Raw genomic sequence first — 17,920 nt, 5'->3', positions numbered from 1 at the left:
CCCTTAACTCCCTTTAGAATGTAGCATGCCTGAGCCTTAGCCTTGACACAGTTAACTCACCACCGTCCACCCCCTTTACCATGCTGAACCCTCCCTTGTCATGGGATGACCTTGGCAGTGACTCTGCAAGGTGAACAGGAAGAAGGAAAAAATGCATCTGGTTTGGTGAATAAGGGATGAGAGCAGAGAGGCTACCACAGGACCATGGTTTTGTGAAATTAAGCACAAAGAGGCCACCCATCAAGGTTTATGGGTCAGTCACATAGTCTTTGTGTTGACAGCAATTGCATGGGTGCTCCAGGAAAAACAAAGTATGGCACCATGTCTTTGATTTGATGACTGTCCCTCCCACACACACACACACACACACCTGCTACTTGGAAAAGACCCCCATGGTCCTCTGCCACATGGGAGTGGGGCACTCAGCATCTTGACATCAGTAACACCCATCTGAGCCAACTGGAGGAGTAAGGGAGCAAGAAAGAGGCTCTTGGTTGCAGGGACCTGAGGCTGGGGGCTGGAAGCCTAATGTGCAGGGAGTTATCTCCTGAGGAAGGTATTCCATTCTGAACTTGGGCTCTCAGTGGCTCAAGTCCTGGAAGGCTGCTCCCCCCCCCCCCCCCCCCCCCCGGCTTCCTTCCTGGCTGCCCAGAAATGAGGAGAGGGAGATGAGTCTGGAAGGCATCTCTGTCCCCATCCTTCTTGGCACCCAATCATGCCGACCCCTCTCCTTACACACAGTAGGTATGGAGATGCAAGACTCCAGAGTTACCAGAGGCAAAACAAACTGGAATCAATTCGCCCTAGAGTTTCATCCGCGGGGCATTTCCTAAAGTAATCAGTCTGGGCTGACTCCCGCTGAGAACGACCGGGCGGGGGTAGGGAGGTGTAGGGAATGCAGAGTTTTCTGGACAGATTCCTGGTCTCCTCCCCGCAGCAATGTGCCTGGGAGCGGGGAACACCTCCGGGACCTCTCAGCCGAGTCTGCCCCCGTCAGACCCCTCAGATGCACAGCCGTTACTAAAATCTGGGACCACGACGCCAGCCATGCACCTTTGCTGCACCAGCGCACCCGGCTCACTGCAACCATCCCCCCCACCCTTCCTAAGTAAGCACGCAACTCCGGCTCTTGCCGGGGCTCACGCTCGCCTAAGGAACCCAAACGAGGGTCTCTAAGTCAGATTGCATCCCAGCCAGGGATCCCGCTCTACCCGGACTCCAAGCCGCCCACGAACACCCGGAGGCCGCCGGTGCGCCCAAAGCGAGCAGGCGAGGGTAGCCGGTAGCCCACGGAGTTCTTTAAGCGTCGCGGGTCCTCCTCCCTCCCGGCCTCCCGAGCCCTCTTTGTTTTCCAAATGCTCCAACGCTGACGTCACCGGGCTGGACGGCCGGCTGCATTCTTTCTAAGTGAGAGCCATTCCGTGGCTCCAGAGAGGATTTTCCAAGGAAGACAAAGAGGAGTTCTTGGACTAGTTGGGGGCAAAGACACCTGTAACCCCCACCTAACCAGTTCAACCCCAGGGCCCTGCAACTTGAACGCGAAGCGGCGCCTCCTGCCCTGTTCCGCGCCCCTCTCCCCAGCCCACGACCCAAAACATAGGGCCCCCTTCTCCCCAAAGGCTGCCGGCTCCCCCAGCCCCAGGCGACCGGCGCGCCAGCGAGAGCCCCCGACCCAGGCGCACAGCCGGGCGCCCGCAGCGAGGAACGGCCCCGGGCCGCCTTTGCGGCTTCCTCGAAAGGGCGCACTTCACGCTGAGGACGCTTGGTGCGTCGGGCTCCCGCTCCCGGAAAAAGGTGGGCTGCGTGGGGGCTCTGGTTCGGGCTGGACGCCCCTCTCCGCGTCCGCGCGCTCCCCGAAGGGCCCAAGCCGCCTTCCTTACCGCTGCGGCCTGAGGGTGCTCGGCGTAGTCAGACCCGACGGCCCGGCCCGGCCCGGCCCGGCCCGGCTCAGCTCGGCGGCGGAGGTGTGCACTCGGCGGTGGCGCCGACGCTCTGGCCGCTCGGGCCCCAGCGCGCAGCCCCAGGGTCGGCCCGCGCCGGAGGCGGCTGCTATGCCAGGAATGTGAGAGTTTCAGGTTCCCCCTCGGGATCAAAGCGAACCACAAATAACCTCTCAGCGCGCCGCCCTCCTCCGCCCTCCGCCGCCCTCCGCCTCCTCCCGCTCCCTCCCCCCGGCCCCCGCCTTCCTCCCGGGAGGCGGCGCTGCGGACCCGGCGCCCGGCCCCTGAGCTCCGTTCCCGGGCGGCCCAGGGCCCTCCAGGACGCCCTGCGCCTCTCCCGCCTCCCCCACCCCACCGCCGCGCTTTGCCTCCGGGGCTGCTGGGGACGAATTAATCCGCTCGGCCATTACCGTCCCCCAAACCCGTCCCCGCCTTCCACTCCTTCATCCCTGTCCGCGGAACGACCCCCGACGATGGACAGTTGTGTGTGTGTGTGTGTGTGTGTGTGTACGCAAGGGGAGGAAGACTGCAAAGATGTCCGTACCTGCCTGCCTGACTTGGACCCCAGCCCCGGCGGAGAGAAGACTGCTTCCAGCTCCAGCCGCTCCCTAACCCCCGCACTGCTTTCACCGCCAGCGGCAACCTTTGAATTGCCCTGTTATTGTTTACCAACACCTTCGCCAGCTCCTTTAGGGCCTATCTCCACAGGAAGTGTGAATCTGGGTTGAAAATCTTCCGTTTAATTTGATCCACCTAACCCACTGAATCACCCGCCGCCAGGCGCTCTGTCCAGCTCTTCCGGAAAAAGGTACTAATCGGCACCCCCAAATTTCACGCAGAGCGCACGGTGTGCCACCACCCGCTTTTCGCCTCGTCCTGCCTGTCAGCCCTCCCAAATCATCCTGCCAGGGAGTTCTGTTACCATCCCTGTTATACACGAGGAAACCAAGGCTCAGGGGTGTTGATTAGCTTGCCCCAGGGTCACACAGAGCAGAAGTTGTTGAAGCCAGGTAACCACAGGCTGCTCAGTTTTTCATTCTCAAAACCCTTCTGTTGCCACCAGGATCCAGGCTCCCTATAGGGTCAGGACAGACCCTGGGAACCCTCCTCTCTCCATTCCAGTCTCTTCTTTATTTCCCCCTGTACCCCTGCCAGTCGGGGACCTTTCCTGACTGATATTCTTTATCTGGATGAAGTGCTTTCCTCTGCCTTTCGGACCCTTACTCCCCCACTATCCACTCGGCTGGTCCATCTGTGCTGGTGCACACCTCTTCAGACCCACCCTCCCCACCTGCCTTTCTCCTCTATGCCCACAGTTCAGGGTGCCATTCCTGAGCCCTGACCACACTGGGCCTCCCAACATCTGCATGTGGGGGACTCAGGCCCCTGTCCACTGGGAGAGTCAAGGCTGAGTCCTACCCCCCAGCAGGGTCCTCTCCTCCTTCCCTCACCATGAAGTTGGTGATTGGCTCTGAGACAAAGGAGAAAATAGTCATTTGTGCCAAGCTAAGGGATATTTGGCCATCCAAGGACCATCTCACAAAGAGAAGCTAAGGCCAATATGCCTCTGTCCCAACTAGATACACTCGGTAGAAATTTTAGAAATGAAAAGGAAGAAAGAAGAAGAGGTCCCCAGATGGCCTTACCCTGCGGACAGCATTCTTCTTGGAGACAGTTGGTGGAGGTATGAGAGTAGGCGGGGACATGTGCACCCTGGGGTTGCAAGATCAGGAGAAAGGTCATATGGTACAGTCTGGTCTTTCAGGGACATTTGGGGGGGCACCTGACAAAATGCTTGACAAACATTTTTTTTAAAAGATTTTATTTATTCATAAGAGACAGAGAGAGAGAGAGAGAGAGAGAGAGAGAGAGAAGCAGGCTCCCCACAGAGCAGGGAGCCTGATGCGGGGCTCGATCCCAGGACCCTGGGATCATGACCTGAGCCGAAGGCAGACGCTTAACCCACTGAGCCACCCAGGCGCCCCTTGACAAACATTCTTGAGATGGTTGCAGAAAGGGGCTGCTCAAGGCAGCTGGAGTCAAGGAAGTACCTCTTGGAGTGGGTAGGCCTGCGGCAGACCTAAATGGGCCTCCATGAGTACTCACCTCTGTGTCCCAGAGCGACAGGAGCAGGGAGGAATCCCCAAAGCTGGGTGGGAAATTTACATACATTTCTTCTCCCTCTTCCTCCTCCTCCTCTCCTTCTCCTCCTTCTTCCTTTTCCTCCTCATCCCCTTTGCCTTCCTTTCTCCTCCTCTCTGCAAGAAGGATGGAGGGCAGGGCCTTCCAGGCAGGGTAGAGCCGGGGGCCTCAGGGAAGCTTGCCTGAGCTGGTTGCCACACTGGCTGTGCAAGGTGGTTGGGCGAAAGGGTCAGCACAGCTCGGAAGTGCCAGAGGCAGGTGTGCACAGGCGGGCACTGGGTTGGCCACCTGGCTAGCACGTACGGCTTTGCTTACAGGAGGGGAAGAGAGGCTCGCCTAGTGAGCCAGTACTTTCTTCCTCCCAGCTTTGTGCCTCCCCACCTGTCTTGTCCCCTTCTCTCTGACAGCCCTCCCCCTGCAGGTAATGATTCTTTCCAGAGGACAGGGTGGCTGGCTGGGTCTGGAATCCCGCTCAGGAGAGATGTAGACCCAGCTCTCAGAGTAAGCCAGTCTTGATGCCTTTGCTCTGGAGAGTTCGGCTCCGAGGGGCGTGGCTGCATCATGGGTATGCGCAGGGCTTAGCAAGGGATTCTCCTTGGCCTAGACCGGGCTCCGGCTTGGGTCTGTGCCTGTGACATGGCCTCAGTCTGGCGTTGTATCCTGACCTACCAAACAGGTAGGTCAAAACCTTCATAGGCAGGGTTTGAGCTGGGCTGCAGCAGCCATGAAACTGGGAAGAGAATGGTCTCTTCATTTCCCAAATGGTTGATCGGTGGAGGAGAGGCTCCAGGGCCAAGGTGGCAACATCAAAGGAAGACTCTGCTAGTTGGGAATTCTCTCTGCCAGTCTCCCCTGGACACTTCCTTTGGCAGGTTATGGGAAACGGGAAGCCCACCAGAATCTGGAGCAGGCAGCAAATTCACAGGAAGAACCCAGACATTGGCACAGGAGTTCCAGTGCTCCAGTTCCAAGAGCCAGGCTAAGAGCCTTCTGCTCTTTGTTCTTCTGCGTCCCCCCTTCCCTGTGCCCTCCCTCATCCGGGTTTTCCCCCAGTCTTCTCCTACCACTCTCCTTCCTTCCATTCCAGGTATTAAGGCCCAGAATCTCCACCAGGCATGGGTAGCCTCACAGAGTCTGTGTGTTTGGGTGATTAATTCCTCCAGACTCAGAGCATCCTTGAAATTAAGCCTCACAATGGTTGAGGAGAGTGCTGTCCTAAAAAAATGGAGGAGACCTGACTTTCCAAACTGCACATATCACTTGAACCCCTAGGCTTCCTCTGTGCCCCTTGGCTTCTGATGTTCCTGCAGGCCCAAGGCTGGGATGATTCCTGCAGGTGGTATGGTCCCACACTGGGGAGGGAGCTATGAACACTGGGCCCATCTCCTCCACCTGCTCTGGGGACTGTAACAGCCCCAAAACTCCACAGTCCTCAGTCCTGTGAATAAGCAGATAAACCACAGGAGTGTAGCCCCTCAGCTTATTCCTACCTGAGCAGCCATCATGCTGGGGCTGGGGATCTAAGAACTGACACATTCAAGACAGTAAAGAAGGGAAGATCATTCTGAAACATTGATGTGACCCCAAATACCTGCCTTTTCTACAAAGCTAACCTCGTACTGAGTGGGTACCGGTTTGGTGGACGTGCCGCTGCTACTTGGAAAGACCCTCTCTGTTATTGGGCAAGAGGCTGCAGGGCATGTAAAGAGCCCCCTACCCCCACCCCGGGGGGTTCAGGGTCCTTGTAGAAAAGAGCCCAGGGCAGGTTTCTGTGGCTTTGGGGGCAGGGCCAGTGTGATGAAAGGGTGCCCCCTAGTGAACCTCATCTCCAGCTGCTTCAGTTAGCTCCTCCCAGAGCTCCCAAGGGGAGTCTTGGGTACCTGAGAAGGGTCGAGGGAGGGTTGTTCGGAACAGGGTTTCATACAGGGGACAGGTGCCTCCCAGGCTCCTCCAAGAATGGATGAATAGCTCTAGTTGTGTTTCTGAGCTTTCCCCCTATTTCAGCCTCTCCTGGGCTTTTGCATGGTCCTTAAAGAAATAGCATCCATCTTTAACACCAACAACCTTAAGTCATTGCCAATGGGAAAATACCTTGCATTTGCTCACCTATTCACCTTTCCATGCATTTCTTTTCTGTATCTCACGTATTCATTCTACAATTTCCTGAGGACCTGCTCTGAGCCAGGCCCTATGAATGGAAGGAGGTCTCCCTCCTTGCTGATGCACGGGTCATTGGGTGCAGGGGAGAAGGAGGGTAGTACACTAGAGAGTGGAGAGTTCCACCTTGAAAGAAGATACTATGCATGCAGGGAGGGTGTGACGGCAGGCTTCCTGGAGGAGGTGCTTGAGCTGAAGGCCAAGATGTACTGTGAAGTGTCTTTCCCAGGCTGGCATATGGGCAACTTGCACTTTCTAGTGCACAGACTCCCTGATTCACTAAAACAGAAGCAGGAAATGTTGAGCCAGAGTTCCAGCCACCCATATGTCCTTCTCCAGGAGTAATCCTGGGAAGGAGGGATTACAAAGGGACACTTTGTGCTGTATACATGCCAAAACATCAAATTGTGTACTTTAAACAGGTGTTGTTTATTATTGCAACTATACCTCAATAAAAAAGAAAAAAAATTTTAAAAGTCAAAGAGTACTATACTGTAAAAAGCAGTGCCCTGTTCCATTCTTTCTTCAAGTTCCATTCCCAAGAGACAACCACTTTTAGGTCTTATGTGTTCTATCATTTAAACCTAAATTTAAAAAAATAGACTTTTTTATTTCATGGTGTTTCTGTTTTAGGTATTATCTACTATTTCCTACTATGGAAGATTAGTATATAGCTCTCTTACACACCACACACCACACACACACACACACACACACACACACACACGCACACTTCTCTTCCTCCATACTCTTTTTAAAAATAATTTTTTTTGAAGATTTAATTTTTCAGTAATCTCTACACCCAACATGGGGCTCAAACTCACAACCCTGAGATCAAGAGTCACACGCTTCACCGCTTCACTGACTTAGCCAGCCAGGTGCCCCTCTTCCTCCATTCTCTTGATGCGGGCACATGCCACGTTTTGGTTAAATTACTATTCAGTGTTTATATGACTGTGACTATTTAAGTAGTATTAATAGCTGAACCACATGCTGTGCCATGTTTCTTACCCACCTTTTGTTTCTATTGGAGTTAAATATCTGCCTCATTCTTCATTTTCTTGTTGTGCTGCATATTTAGCATTAACTTGTGCCCAAATGGACAGACAGAATCCTAAAATTCCATTCCATGTTTTTTTCCTTTGTTCTGGGCCCTTTGTGGGCCCTGCAGTCTGGCACCTTGTGTCCTTAAGTGCTGAGTAGTTTCCTGCATGATTTTGTTGTTACTCTTCTCCAGTGTAACTGTTCTCTTTTTTGGAACTCCAGTTATTTGGATGTTAGAACTCCCAAAACAATTCTCTAAATTCTAAGTGATTTTTTTCCCCCGTTGTCTTTTATTTTTCTGGGAAATTTCAACCCTTCTATATTTTTGCTATCATTTTTAATTTTCAAGAGCTGTTTTTAATCCAGCGTTCCTTTTTATAATATCATCTTGTTTCATGAATTAATTATCTTCTCATATCTCTCCAGGAGTAGTAATTATAATGAAAATTGTTTTCTTATTCCAATCTTCACATTATCTCGGTTTCCTTGGAGTTCATTTTCTTCCATTTGTTTGTTTTGGTCTCTGTTTCTCGTAGTTAAGGCTTCCCTCAAATGACTTTGATTCTTGGCTGTCTGGTCCTATTTAAGAAGGAGGCATTTAATGGCTGATGGAAGTCCCATGTGGATGCAGAGCTGGTTTCTTGGAGGGTCTCACAAAAAAAGGATGGGATAAGGTTCTGGCTTTGATGATGGGGACCCCCCACATAAGAATATATACGTCATTTCCCTTGGGCCAGTCAGTTTCCCAGTGAAGGACCCTCCGAATCTCCTACCTGGAGGCTGAAAGCCTGGCAGTCAGTGTTTTGAGAACAGAACAGGGAAGGGAAGCAGAAGGGGGTTGGGGGGAGTGGGCTATGCCAGACTCCCCCCGCCCCAACACACCACCTTCAGTCTCTCCAGTTTAGCAGCAGAGGTGGAGGGAGGAGAGTGGTACAGAATATGGTGCCGATCTTCTAATGTGGCAAGGGAGGGGTCCTCCTCTTCCTAAAGCTTTCAACCAGCCCGCCTGGTTTCAGCCTCACACTTGCCCCTGTCTTGGAGGTGTTCAGTGGCTCCATTTGCTAAGATTGTTCGAGGCTCTGCTGAGCCTGCTTCTTCCTCTTCCCAGACCCTCAGCTGTGGGGAGAAAGCTAAACCCTCATCTGTCTGCATTCCATTTTCCAGAATTTTGTTGACATCTTCTCCTGCTCTCTCTCCTCTCCTGATTTCTTTTGCTGAGGGGTCAGGCTTCTCCTTTCCTCTCATTCCTGCCCAGTTGGCAGGTTTGGAGCAGAGCCAGGGTGAAGGCGCACTCTCTCCTCCCCATTTGGTTGGACTCAGCCTCCTCTTGATTTTTCCCACTGAGGTGGCTTGTTCCAGACCTTGTCAGGACTAGTGTGGGCACTCGGGGCAGGAAGCTGGCAAGCGCACAGTTGTTCAACTGGTTCTACGACTGACTTCAGGGCTTGCTTTCCCTGCTGTGAGCTGGGTTCCCAAACAGCTGCCCAGGATAAGCCTGGGGTCAGGATGCTTCTGTGACGGCTGTCCTTTGGATGACATATGGTACTCTGCTCCCTCAGTACCGCAGGGCTGCCACCAAGACCTTGCAAAGTAGACTTGAGGCTTTTTCAGTTTGAGGGGAAATTGAGGTCCAGGGGCTGAGCTGTGGTTCCAGGAGGCATGTGGTACCCTCTTTCGATGCCACCTTACCTTCACCAGAGCTGGGTATCCAGAACAAGGACAAGGCTCGCTTCCACTCTTGCCCCCTTCATCTTGGTGCATTCACAGGAGAGGGTGACCGGCAGAACACTGCCTCTCCCAGGCCCACCTTGACGGTCTCCTGAGGGCAGAGTCTCTAGCATTTCAGCCCCATTGAACAGTTCTGTTGTTTGACTGGGCAGGGCTCTGGAGTCACTGGGAAGGGATCATAGTGTCTGGCTTCTTTTGTGCAGAGGCTCTCGTGGTGTGCTGTGTAGGTGTTGGCTCTGTGTGGTGCTCCCCAAAACCTGCGGTCGGATGTGCTAGAGTGATTCCATAAACAGTGTTCTTCTCTTAGAGATTCACAATGGCATCAATCTATAGGAAGTGTCTAAAAATCCCTGTAGAAAAGCAACCATATATTTTGTTTAAGGCACCCACACAAGCAAGGACAGGCTAAAAGAAATTAGACTGATCTTGGGAGGTATCAGGTGTAGGCAAATCAGAGTATAGAGGGGTGCCTGGGTGGCTTAGTCGTTAAGTGTCTGCCTGCGGCTCAGATCATGATCCCAGAGTCCTGGGATCGAGCCCCGCATCGGGCTCCCTGCTCGGCGGGAAGCCTGCTTCTCCCTCTCCCACTCCCCCTGCTTGTGTTCCCTCTCTTGCTGTGTCTCTCTCTGTCAAATAAATAAATTAAAAATCTTTAAAAAAAATAAAATTAAAAAAAAAATCAGAGTGTAGAGTCTATCATCCTGGTGGAAAAGAAAAGAGCTCCAGAGCTGGAGACAGGGACAACGCAGCCCACATTTAGGTTAGTCCTTGCTTAAACTCTGTTGGAAGCCCAGTGGGTCTTGGCTGCCTGGCCTGCTTCTTCATATCCTTTTGGCAAACGCTTCTCTAACTCCATCCCAGATCCAAAGTGGCTGCTGGTGGAGGAGGCATGAAAACCAGTACTGGGACACAGGAGTAACCCTGGAGAGGCACAAGGAGTTTCCTCTGAGGTCAGAGGAACACAGGTATATTGGCTGCAGGAAGGAGGAGGCAGTAAGGTAGAGAGGCAGAGACCTCCCATAAGTTCTCCTTGGAGGGCTAATGTCCCCTGTATATTCCAGACCTCTCCTTTTGGGTCAGTGTCCTATAAAGGTGCTGCCAAGAAAGCCATCTCATCTCAGTGAGGAGCAACTGGCCAAGGGAGGAAGGTCCAGGGTACTGGTAGGGATGGAGGTGTGGGGTGGAGGGGTGAGGTATGGCAGAGCTGAGGGCAGAGCCCCTAGTCTCTGCAGCTGGGAAGTCCTTAATGCTGAGATGGGGCCAGCTGTCCCTTGCACCTCTGCTGCCACTGCCCCCAGGGCCCCCAAAACCCCTGTCAATGCCATAGTCAGGAGACAAGGGACAAGGCTCAGCCCAGGCCTTCCAAGATGGGAGGGGGAGGCAAGTCTTCTGGGGCTCCTTTCCCTTTCCTTTCCTTCCATGCTGCCTTCAGCTCCTGCTTTTCCTTCATGTCACCCTGATGGGCATTTCCTGGAGATGGAGGGGTGGGCCTGTGAGGTGCTGACGGCAGCAATTCAGGGAGCCTCCCCCTGTACTTGGGGGAGAAAGACAAGCCTGCCTCTCCTCTTCTGTAAAACCAGCATCATACCAGAACCTACCTCAGACAGGGGGTTGTTGGGAGCATGAAATGGAACATTCTTTCTAATGGCATCCAGGATGTGCACGGAATAATACCCTCTCCACAGAGCAGTTGTCTAGATTCTCACCTCACGGAAGTTAGCAGTGGGACCTCGCACATGTCACCTTCCCCCTCGTTAAGACTCAAGGGCAGTTCTGCAGCAAGCAACAGGCTTGGCCAAAGCCATTCATGAGGACAAGTTTTATCCCTCCCGAATCTTTCCTCTTGCTTTGGCACAAGCTGATTGAAACATTTTACCTTGTCATTTGTCCCCTACTCACTCCCGTCAGATCTTTTATCAAATATCATCTTCCAGTATGACCTTTCCCTGATCGTACTGAATAATCATTATTTATATTGCAACCTACCCCTTTCCCTGTTCTCTTCTTTCCACTTTTTCCTCCATCAACTTTTTGCCTTTCTACATGCAATTAATCTCACGTATGTATTTGCTTATTGTTTGTCTCCCTTACTAGAATGTAAACTATGCTATGTTGGAGAGTTTTGTGTTTTGTTCATCGCTGTATCCCTGATGGCTAGAGAAATGTTTGGCACATAGTTGGTGCTGTGTAACTACTGTTGAACGAAGGGAATAAACTCATGGACATTTGTTCTTGCCAAGGCAAGATCCATATTGTTTTATAATTGTTGGCTGCCTACAAGAATTCGCACCCCCCCAACTCATTTAAGTTGCTTATAAAGCACTATAGTAACATCCCTTTGGTTGTAAGATGGGCACTTATGGGGTATTTGTGTGACTGGTCTCAATCCATTAAACTCCCCTGAGGTTTAATTGGTCTAAGTGGCCTCTGCTCTTAAAGTGAGATCACACTGGGCTCGTTAGAGGCTTTACACAGTACACAACCCAGTGGGTTTAATTTGTTTAAGGTTAGTATCTGATGTTGAGTGAGTTTTGCAGACGTAATGTCCTAAACCTTGTGTATCAAGGATTATGCTTGGGTGTGAATATTAGACACCACACAAGAGTGGCTTAAACAAGTTAGGGATTTATTTTATTTTATTTTTATTGAAGTATAGTTGAAATACAATGTCATATTGGTTCAGGTGTACAAACTTCACAGTGATTTGACAATTCTATACAGTGCCCTATGCTCACCATCTATCACCATACAACTTTATTACAGTATCTTTGATTATATTCCCTATGCCCTACTTTTCATCCTCTTGAATTATTTATTTTATAACTGGAGATTTGTACCTCTTAATTTCTTTCACATATTTCAGCCATTCCCCTAATCCCTTCCCCTCTGGCAATGACCAGTTTATCCTCTGTTTTATGATTCTGTTTCTGTTTTTTGTTTGTTTGTTTAGATTCCACATATAAGTGAAATCATATCGTTTTTTTCTTTCTCTATCTGACTTATTTCACTTAGCATAACACCCTCTAGGTCCATCGATGTTGTCACAATGGCAAGATTTCATTCTTTTTTATGGCTGAATAATATTCCTGTGTGTGTGTGTTGTGTGTGTGTGTGTGTGTGTGTGTGTGTGTGTATGTTTATCACATCTTCTTTATCCATTCATCTATGGATGGACACTTGGGTTGCTTCCATAACTTGGCTATTGTAAAAGAAAATGCCGTGGGGCACCTGGGTGGCTCAGTCAGTTAAGTGTCTGCTTTCAGCTCAGGTCATGATCCCAGGGTCCTGGGATTGAGCCCTGCATCGGGCTCCTTGCTCCATGAGTCTGCTTCTCCCTCTGCCCCCCTGCTCCCCCACCACTCATGCATGCATAGGTGTGCAATGCTCTCTCACTCTCAAATAAATAAATTTTAAAAATCTTAAAAAAAATGCCGCAATAAACACAGGGGTGCATATATCTTTTTGAATTAGTGTTTTCGTTTTCTTTGGGTAAATACCCAGTGGTGAAATTCCTGGATCACATGGTATTTTTAATTTTTGTGGAACCTCCATACTGTTTTCCACAGTGACTGTGCCAATTTACATTCAGACCAACGAAGAGTGCATGAGGGTTCCCTTGTCTCCTGGCACAAAAACACATAGACCAATTGAACAGAATGGAGACCCCAGAAATAAGCCCATGCATATATGGTCAATTAATCTATGACAAAGGAGGCAAGAATATACAATGGGGAAAAGACAGTCTCTTCAACAAATGGTGTTGGGAAAACTGGACAGCCACATGCAAAAGAATGAAACTGGACCACTTCTTATACCGTACACAAAAATAAACTCAAAATTGATTAAATCCCTATATATGAGACCTGAAACCATAAAACTAGAAGAAAACATACCTAATAATCTCCCGGACATTGGCATTAGCAACATTTTCTTAGGGATGTCTCCTCAGGCAAGGGAAACAAGAGCAAAAATAAACTATTGGGACTACACCCAAATAAGGAGGTTTGCACAGCAAAGGAAAACCATCAACAAAATGAAGAGGCAACCCACTGAGTGGGAGAAGTTAGAGATTTACTTTTCTCTCACAAAACATGAAATCTGGAGGTGGGTCACTTAGGGCTGTTATGGTAGCTCTCAGCATCTTTGGTGTCCCAGGCTCCTTTTCTCTTTCTGCTCCTTCATCTTTTGCCCATAGCTTCTAGAGTGAGCCGCATGGTTGCAAGATGCAGCTCTAGCTATCAAGTCAGCCTCCCAAATATTAAGAGGGTTAAGGCTAAGAGGAGTCAGGCAAGAGGGTGCATGCCCCCTGAGTCAATCTTCCTTTAAAAAAATCCAGGCTGGGGGCGCCTGGGTGGCCCAGTCGTTAAGCGTCTGCCTTCAGCTCAGATCATGATCCCGGGGTCCTGGGATCGAGCCCCGCATCGGGCTCCCTGCTCCGCGGGAAGCCTGCTTCTCCCTCTCCCACTCCCCCTGCTTGTGTTCCCTCTCTCACTGTGTCTCTCTCTGTCAAATAAATAAATAAAATCTTCAAAGAAAATCCAGGCCTACCACCTTTTATTTTAATTGGAACATTTAGCCTATTTATATTTAATGGAATTACTAACATATTTGGGTTTAAAATCACCATGTTACTGTTTGTGTTTTATTTGTTTCACTTGTTTTATGTCCCTTTGTCTTCCTTTCTTGCCTTATAAGTACTTTTTATTATTCCATTCCATTTGGCTTATTGGTTATATAATCTTTTATTGTTGTTTTCAGGGTTCATACAATATGTCCCCTTGACTTCTTAAAGTTTAATATAAGTTACTAGTTTTACCACTTCCAGGACAATGCAAAGATTTCAGAACACGTTAACGCCATGACTGCCCTCCCGTCGTTGTGTCATGAATTTTAATTCCACGTATATATTTTTTAAAGATTTTATTTATTTGATGCAGGGGGAAGGGCAGAGAGAATCTCAAGCAGATTCTGTGCTGAGCACCAAGCCCAACACCAGGCTCAATCCCACGACCCTGAGATCATGACCTGAGCTGAAACCAAGAGTCAGGAACTCAACCGACCGACCCACCCAGGCGCCCCATCATTCCATGTATTTTAAGCCTCACAAGACATTATTATGATTTTCTTACATATCATCAATATTCATTTCGTTGTACCCACCTATTTACCCTTGTCATCGCTCTCCATTCCTTTTTTCATCTCCATGCTCCCACGAGGGGTCATTTTCCTTTTGCTCTGTAAGTGTTCCCTGAATGAGGGTTTGCCGGTGGCAACGCTCCCCGTTTTTATTAGTTGGAAATGTCTTTATTTCCTCCTTCCTCTATGTCTGGATAGCCAACAAGGGAAGGCCCCCGTAGAGCCAGACTGCCTTCCTGGAAAGTTCACACCCTGTATCTTGGGTGTGAGAGGCATCGAGTAAAGCCAGTGTTTGACAGAAGTCAGAGGCAGTCATTCAATTCGGACTGGGTCCAGGGGATCAGATCTGGCTCTAGTCAGATTTTGGAAGGAGAGCTGCTCTTGGCAGCCCCTGTGACAAATCAGCATTGTCCATCGGGCAGCCTGGGCGTCAGGGACTCAGCGTCCAGCCTCCCTGTGGGCAGGTGGTGTGGGAAGGAGAATCACTTGCCCACACAACAGAAGAACTTTATCAGGCCTACTTTCTTCATAGGGAACTCAAAAAAATATTTTGTAAACTGCTCTTCCCATGAATTCCCCGTATCAGGCTAAGGCCTGTGCAGATACAACTGAGTGGTCTTTAGTGTCCCTGGCTCCAACCAACGCTGGGCAGCCAGAGTGGTTCTGGCTGGAATTCTTAGACCCCGACCCAAAGCGAACTGGTGGCCCCGAGGATCCCAGAGTGAATCAGGCGGTTCAATTCTTCTCCAGGTGGTATCCCTCTGGGCTGGGATCTTAGCAGCCCAGCCCCCACATCCTATACCCACAACAAGCAGGAAAGCTGGCCAGGCAGGGAGGCATCCGACAGGCTCCTTCCTCCCCTCAAAATCACAAAGCCCCACCTGCGGAGCTGAGTAACTGCCTCTATCAAGGACACAGGAAACAAACAAAATAGAAACACAGCTTACCTCTATCTGGACTCTGAGCTCTCTCTGGAGCCGGAAGAAAGTTGGAATGCATTTCTGGTGGGCTGCTTATGTTTAGTTATTTTTCTACAGGCTAAAAAGGGAAGCTAAAAGTCTTTCCTTTGTGAAGTTTTATTTTGCTGAGCAAAATGAAAACTCATTCTAGATTGTTCCTCTGTCTGGAACACTTTTCCTCCCGGATGCCCATGGCGCATGCTCTCCCTGCAGGGTTCTGCTCAAATGGCACCTTCTCAGTCCTCTCCAAACTCCCCATTTAAAAAGCTACAACCACTGTCCTTGTGCCCCCTACTCCCCACCTCACGAGCCACCGAAACCCTGGCAATTTCCCATTCCCCTTCCCTGCTTGATTCTTTTCTGTCTTTATTTATCATCTGCCTCCTCTTACTAGACTGTCAGCTACATGAGGGCAAAGACATATGTTTTGTCCTCTGCTGTGTGTCAGGGCCAAAAAGAGTGCTTGGCACATGGTTGGTGTATGAATTCTATATTGCCTCATAACAAAGTACTCCAAAATGTAGAGGCTTGAGACAACAGCATTTATTATCTGTGGGTCAGGAACATGGATGTGGGGGGCTGGGTCCCCCACTCAGCCTCTCTCACAAGGGCTGCCGTGGTTGTGCTATCCTCTGAAGACTCAAGTGGGGAGGACCGGCTTCCAGCTCACAGGGCTGTTGGCAACATTCGCTGTCTTGCAATCTGCTGACTGAGGACCTCAGATCCTCACCAGGCTGTTGGCCAGAATCTGCCCTCCATTTCCCGGCACTTGGGCTTCTCCTCAGAGCGTCTCACAACGTGGCGGCTGACCTCATCAGGGTGAGTAAATAAGAAGAACCTCGGAGAGAGCGTGAGCAAGATGGAAGCTGCTGTCTTTTGCAAACTAATGTTGAATTTGATTTCCCATCACTTTGACTGTATTCTAGTCATTAGAGGCAAGTGATTAGGCCCAGGGCACACTCAAGGGGAGGGGATTACACAAGAACACAAGGACCAGGAAACGGGATCACCGGGAGCCATTTTAGAAACTGCCAACCACATTTGACTTTCAATTAGTGTTTGTTGAATGGATGGATGAGTGAATTTGGACACATACGGAGGGAGAATAGAGATAGGTAGGGGCATACTGCCGCTAAGAAATTGTTTCCTTAGTACACTGGAAAGCCAGGGGACATGGGCATCAAAGGGCTTGCCTCTTTCCACTTGTCACATGCTTCATTTTCAAGATCAGTTAACTTCTACTCTGATTCCAGCTCCTCCTTCACCCACATAAGACATACAGACAGGAGGACAGTTCATTCTTCAGAGAGGTGAAGACCCTGGCAAGCTTACATACTGGGCTCAGAGGTTTGTGAGTTGCTTTCAGAGGAAAGGCTGGGGAATTTGTTAATTCGGGAAAAAGCACATTTTTTCCCACTTGCACAACTCAAATAAGGCTGAACACTCCCCTGCTGGAATTTTCCAAACCATTTCCATTTCTCAGATGGAGAGAAGGAAATTTGGACAAAGCAAAGTCTTGTTTTTGAGGGAGAAATGAATTATATCTGTGGCGTACCTTTTGTGTGCTCAAGCACGAGCTTGCATCTCAGGGATATAGAAGAAATGAAGATGGAGGAGGGACGCCCAAGTTGGCTGCAGGGACCAGGCTAGCATTAGGGGGATAACAGGGAGGCATGGGGACAACACTGCCTCAATGTGGTGTGCCACTGGAGATCAAGAAGAGAGGATTCATAGCGCTGACATAGCAGGGAGAGGTTCTGGAAATAGGTGGGTTGGAGCTTCCCTTTTGAGTATGAACAGTGTTTGAATTGGAGGGCATTCTATGCAAGGAGCAGCATAGGAGAATGGCCCAGAAATGGGGATTGGTGCAGTATGACCATGGGCAGACAAATAGGCCTGAATAAACGGAAGGTATGTACGTGGTCACAACTCAAAGTAAGGAGACTCTGAGGGGCAGGACCTTCCTGAGTTTAGACGGTGGGATTAGTGAGACTAGTCTTGGAAGGGAAATGAGGAGAATACTAAATTTTGGAGGGTAGTTAGCTCATCTCTGGGCCCAGGGCTGAATAGCCCCCAGGAACAATCTGTGGTGGGGCAGTGGGTGGGGGCGCCACACTGTCTTCTTCCTGTCAGAAGCTGCTGAGGAATACAAGTGGGTCTTTGTAATAGCTCTCAGGGAACAACAAAGTTCACCTGGATTCTTCGTGGTCTGCTCTAAGAGAAAACCCCCCCACAGAGACAAAAGACAGGGTCCCACTAGAACTTCTAGTGACACCCCTTTCCTCTCCTAGCTGTACCCACACCCCCTCCCTTGCTCCTCACCTCCTGTCTCTGCTTTACTTTCCGGCACTGTATTTACCACTACCTGACACTTGTGTGTGTTTACTTATCTGTTTTGCATGTGGTCTGTTTTTCCCACTGCAATATAAGCTCCACGAGGGCCGGGATTTCCGGATGAGTGCCTCGCATAGGAAAACACTCAGTATCTGTGGAACGGAAGAGGCCCTGCCTGTTACAAGGTGATAAATGGTGCTAATAAGGAGTCTGATCTGGTTAGGAAGACGGGGTCCTCGATTTGCTGCCTTGCCCATGGCCAGGGCCACTGCACCCGTGTATGTGCGCACCTCTACCTGCAGAGAAGAGCTTGCCCTTGCTGGGAAGAGCCTCCACCTCCGTCTGGACAAAAGGGAAACCGCAGGGGACGCAGCCTCCCTCGGGGTCCCACAGGTGCCCCTGCTTTGACTCACCTGAACGGCTCAACTTCTCCTGTCTCTGAGTTCGGGGCTTCTGCAGCAGCCTCTGCCTCTACCTCCC

This window comes from Eumetopias jubatus, unplaced genomic scaffold, assembly GCF_037043125.1.
Source record: "Eumetopias jubatus isolate StellerSeaLion01/CBP00866 unplaced genomic scaffold, mEumJub1_p1.0 scaffold_1, whole genome shotgun sequence".
Classification (NCBI taxonomy): domain Eukaryota; kingdom Metazoa; phylum Chordata; class Mammalia; order Carnivora; family Otariidae; genus Eumetopias; species Eumetopias jubatus.
The sequence above is the reverse complement of the archived record's forward strand: the minus strand, read 5'-3'. Positions refer to the sequence as shown.